We start from the raw sequence: 5,729 nt of genomic DNA, 5'->3' as shown, positions 1-5,729 counted from the left end.
ACACTATATCAATAGAGCAAAATCTAAAAACCACATGATCATCTCAATTGATGCAGATAAGGCTTTTGACAAAGTCCAACATTCATTCATTTTCAAAGCCTACACAAAATTGGAACAGAAGGCCTCTACTTCAATTTTATATAAACCATCTATTACAACACAATGGCTAATATAATTCTAAATGGAGAAAAACTGAAATCTTTTTCTCTCATATCTGGTGTAAGAGAATGATGTCCTCTATCACCACTACTATTCAGTATAGTTTTGGAATCATTAGCTGGAGCTATTAGACAAGAGGGAGAAATAAAAGGAATAAGAATAGGTAAAGAAGAAATTAAATTATCATTATTTGTAGATGACATGATACTTTACCTGGAAGTCAGTACTCAAAAGTCAGTAGCATTCCTAAACACAGATAACAAACGCACTGAGAGGCAAATCAGAGAAATAATACCTTTTACAATAGCACTGCAGAAATTGAAATACCTTGGAATTCATTTAACCAAAGAAGTCAAAGAACTTTTTATGGAAAATTACAGTACTCAGAAAAAAGAGATCGTAGAGGATTTCTGAAAATGGAAAGATAGTCCCTGCTCTTGGATAGGAAAAACCAATATCGTGAAGATGGCCATACTCCTAAAATTGTTGTACAGATTTAATGCAATCCCTATCAGACTACCACCAGCATACCTCCCAAACCTAAAGAAATTGTTCCTAAAAGTTATTTGGATCCAGAGAAGACCTAGAATAGCAAAGGCAGTCCTGGCCAACAAAGACAGGGCAGGAGGCATTACAATTCTTGACTTGAATTTATGTTACAAAGCTACTGTGATAAAATCAACATGGTATTGGCAGTGAAATAGATCTGAGGATCAATGGAATAGATTAGAAAATGCAGAGACCTCTATGAGCACACTCAGCCACCTGATCTTTGACAAAGGGACCAAACATGCTTACTGGAAGATAGATAGCTTCTTTAACAAATGGTGCTGGAAAAACTGGCTCTATACATGCCAAAAGCTAAAACTTGACCCAGGTCTATCACCATGCACTAAGCTAATGTTAAAATGGATTAAATATCTGAACATTAAAACAGAAACACTAAATCTCCTGGAAGAGAAAGTAGGAGGAACTCTTGAAGACATAGGAGTAGGCAGAGTTCATGAACAAAAATCAAATAGCAAGGGTAACACTGGAATGAATTAACAACTGGGACCAACTCTTATTGAGAAGTTTTTGCACATCAAAAGAAATTACCAACAAAGTGAAAAGACAACACACAAATTTTGAAAAAATCTTAACTAATTAGCACTCAGACAAAGGTCTGCTCTCTAGAATTCATAAAGAACTAAAATACATTAGGGCCCCAAAATTTAAAGATTCAATCCAGAAATGGGCATCTGAGATGAACACACACTTCTCAGAAGACAAAATTAAAGCAAAGAATAAATATATGAAAAAATGCATGATTTGTGATAGCCAAATCTTGGAAACAACCAAGATGCCCGTCACATGAGGAATGGTTGAAGAAGATGTGGTATTTTTATACAATGGAGTATTACTCATCTATAAAGAATGATAAACTTGAAGCATTTATATTTAAGTGGATGCCACTTGAAGATATACTCATAAGTTAAATAAACCAGACACACATGTGTAAATATTGTATAGTCTCCCTAGTATAAGAACTCAAAAGAAGAAATACAAATAGAATGGTATAACACAATCAAAAGGAAAGTGAGAACTTGAGGATTGGAGTATGAGGAGAGGGTAAAGAGAAAAGCTGGGAAACATGACAAGGACAAAGCCATGCATTTGTATGCACAAGTTGGGCAAGGCAATGATCCTGAGAAACTTCAGCAGGTTTTTGAAACTAGCAGTTAATTGGTAGGATTCTCAACCTGACTAACAACTATATATGCTGATACCTGTGAACCAAGCAACTTCAATGAAAATAGCAATGTGTAATAGAAGGGTCACACTTGGAATGCCTGTCATTCTGGTCTTCTAAATACATACTTCTTGTAATGACATACCAATTATTACCATACTGTCTTACAAGTAAAAGTTTTTTTTTTTTAAAAAATGGGTAATAAATGAAATAAGGCACAAGAAAAAGAAAAAAAAATGTCAAAGGGCTGTCCTGCTACAATGCTGTACATGGTTAGATTTCTAAATTTATTTTCTTTTCTTTTTTTTTTTTTTGGGGGGACCAGGGATTGAACACAGATCCTTGCATTTGCCAGTCAAGTGCTTATCCTACTGAGCCATCTCCCAGGCCCCTGGATTTCTAAATTTCTGTGTCAAAATATGTAATTTTTTATTCATATTCTTTTAATAGTTTTCATTTTTTAAATTTTTGTCTCCAAATTCTGTAGAGACCTAATGTTTAACATATCAACAGTTGATGGAAAATACCTGCTCCATGTTATGCCTAAGATGTTTGATATTTGGACAGATAGTGAAATTAAACCCAACTCCATATGTTGTAGGGTAATAACAAGCTTATCTTCTGAAGGGTTATCAACCTAAGCTTGCAGACCAAAAATTAGAGAAATAGAAGAGCTGCAAGGACAGCCAACATTTTGACCTAGCATTTCAAGTTCAGTGAAGACTCAGGACATAGGAGAACCTATACTGAAACCTCAGATAATTCAATTGTGTCCCAAATTTTCTGATCAAGGAGATTATGGGGCCACAGAACAATGTGATTGATGAAGTAGAGTGTGCCTACGGAAAGTCACATGGAGAGAAAATACTCTGTCAGGCTTTCACAGAAAGCAAATTGGTCAAGCAATGGCCGTGACTCTTCCACATGGCTGACACTGACAAAGGATCTGCAAATTGCAGTACAGGCTTACAGGATAAATCCTGAAGGGACTTGACTGACCTTATGATATACAAGAGTTACATTTCTTGTTATACATGTCTTGCTTTACCTTGGTCTTAACCATCCCGCAGAAAAGTATAAAAACAAAATATAAAAGTAAAGCCATATTAATATGCTGAGCTATAAAAGGCTCAAATCAACAACTTCTGTGGATAACCCACTACTATTGTGGACTGCTGGACTGTGTTGGATTGTTTTGCTGAATTTATGTACCTATAGTATTTAGATGCCAATGGAATACCCATTTCTGACAGGACTAAGCAAGAAAAAGGGGATACAAAGGAAGGACCATTTTGTATCTGTATACAAAGAATAGTTAGGATAGATATACAGCTACTTTCACTTAATTCAATGAGAAGAAAGATTTGTAGTAATAGTGTTTGGACAAGATAACAATGTACAATGTATTAATTATTGAAACTGTCCTATTGATCCATTTTGAAACTGTTTCATTGATATTTGCTTCTCAATAAAATAAAATTTTAAAAATTAAAAAATAAACCTTTCCTTCCCTAAAAATAAATAAATAAAACAACAAATAATTTTATATACATCTATAAACATGTGTGCTTCTTGAGAATCCATCTGTCCCATTTTTAATGGAACGTAACTTTCTCCCTTTTGGTTTTTCTCAACCCTGTTTCTTCTTTTCTTTCTTTTCTTCAGGGACTTAAGTATTTTGCTTTAAGGAAAAATATCAAACAAAAGGAACCACATCTTCAGTGTACTGAGCATAAGGAACAGAGACCATGCAGTGGAGGACATAGGTCCAAGGGCCGAGTCTGAGTCTGGATTTCATTGCCGCATCCTTGAGACTGGTGAGGGAACCAGAAGGACTGCGCTGGATGAAGGGAGCAGGGCACAGAGCAAACATAGACTTGTTTTGCTGCCCTCTTTTCTAAGGCCATTGCTCTGTTGTCCTTTGCTTAGGACCCAAGAGGACCCTTTAGGAGGTGGAAGGTAGCTCAGGAGGTGAAACGGGCAAATCACAGCTGTCAACCCTGTTTCTTTAAGCTCATTTTTATACATATTTTAAGGTCAGTAGACCTCTATATCTCATATTTTTCACCTGACAATTGTCAGTATAACACTCCAGTGCTAACTATTGATGCACCAACCCAGTACGCACACTACTGACTGCAAAACTGCGGAATGTCCTCCCACCTACCAGTAACTGTTTACTGGGGGATCCTGCCCAGTCACCAAGTGTAAGAATCTGTTGATCTTAGTGTCCCTGGAAGAAAACAGAGGATTTAGAAAATAAAAACAAGAGATAATAACTGAGGTCAAGTGGACCATGGACCATGCCTGATTTGCAAACAACAGTAGTGATATTCATTTGTACCTTTGCAGAGTTGCAAGATACAAGGCTGTGTAGCGACTAATGGCCCACAATGTTCAGGCAGGATGTTTTTCTCAAGACCGAGGTAGCTTGACTGCTTTAGCTAATGTAACCTCATCCTGACCTCCCAGATAGGATCAATTTCCAGTTTTGGTGGCCCCCAATACATGGGAAATCTCTACTAATCTGAGCTTTAAAAATGAAATATAACCATAATCTCACCATCTTCAGCTGCCCACCTGCTATGATTGTAAAGAAATGTAGTTTCTCCACATAGCTAATTAAGAATGTCAGTAAAGCTAAGCATTGTTAGTAATTCTCAGGCCAAATATTTTTTAAGGTAGTAGAACCAAAACTGGATCATTTTACAATTTTCTGGATATACGTCTTTATCTTTCTCAAGGAATGTTGTAGATAAGTAAATTAAGAATAATAACATATTTGTTAGCTGGATGATCACCTCCTTATTTTGTCATTTACTTAAGAGGGAGGTGAACATCCAGCTAACAAATGTAAGTTATAATTCTCAACAGGGTAACAAATTATTCCTAGTAGATAAAGACATTGGGCATCAGGTCAGAAGACATCTACTGGATGAGGTGTGGAAACTTTGACTTCTTTTGGAGACATTTGGCACCATGATAAATAGCCACCTGTCTAGGAAAGAATAAAATTAAGTGAGGTTTCTACTGATAAAGATTGTCATTAAACAGGGCCAGCCAGATAGTTCATGGACTAAAGAGCCTGCTTAGGCAGAGAGCAGTGGCTAGGGTTCCAGCCCAGCATGCCGTGCTGTCCCTGCTCCTGGGGCATGCTGAGACCAAGATTGAGACTGGGTGTGGTGGCACACACCTGTAATCCCAGCGCTTGGGAGGCTGAACACAGGAGGATCACTATCAGTCTGATTTATGTAGTGAGACCCTATAGACCCTAACACACACACACACACACACACACACACACACACACACACAAGATTATCATAAAACAGATCAAAGAATTATTCCTTTAAAATTTTTTCTCTCCTGCCTATGTATTTCTGCTGCAGTATATCTTAATACATGCCTTTTCAGAATAAGCAGCCAGTCAATTCAGCAAAAAATCAGTTTACATCACATGTAACACTACTTATTGTTTGAATTTATTTCAAAGATAACAGAGAAAGTGCAGTTTTATTTAGACCCTGAAATAATAGTATTCTCAATTTTAATTCTTTTTTTTTTTTTTTTTGAACCGGGGATTGTACTCAGGCCCTTGCACTTGCCAGGGAAGTGCTTATTCCACTGAGCCATCTCCCCAGCCCCCTATTCCTACAATAATTAAATGGCAATGGAATGTCCATCTCTACAAAACTAAACAAAAATGGAGGATACAAATCTTAGAAATTATACAAGTATATGAATACTGAACAACTTTATTTTCAACAAACAATGGGTAATTAGGAAAGAAAAATGAGAATTTAAAAAATTTTCTTTTGGGAAAGTAAATGAAAATTCA

Source organism: Octodon degus, unplaced genomic scaffold (genome assembly GCF_000260255.1).
Source record: "Octodon degus isolate 3935 unplaced genomic scaffold, OctDeg1.0 scaffold00207, whole genome shotgun sequence".
In the NCBI taxonomy this organism is placed as follows: domain Eukaryota; kingdom Metazoa; phylum Chordata; class Mammalia; order Rodentia; family Octodontidae; genus Octodon; species Octodon degus.
The sequence above is the reverse complement of the archived record's forward strand: the minus strand, read 5'-3'. Positions refer to the sequence as shown.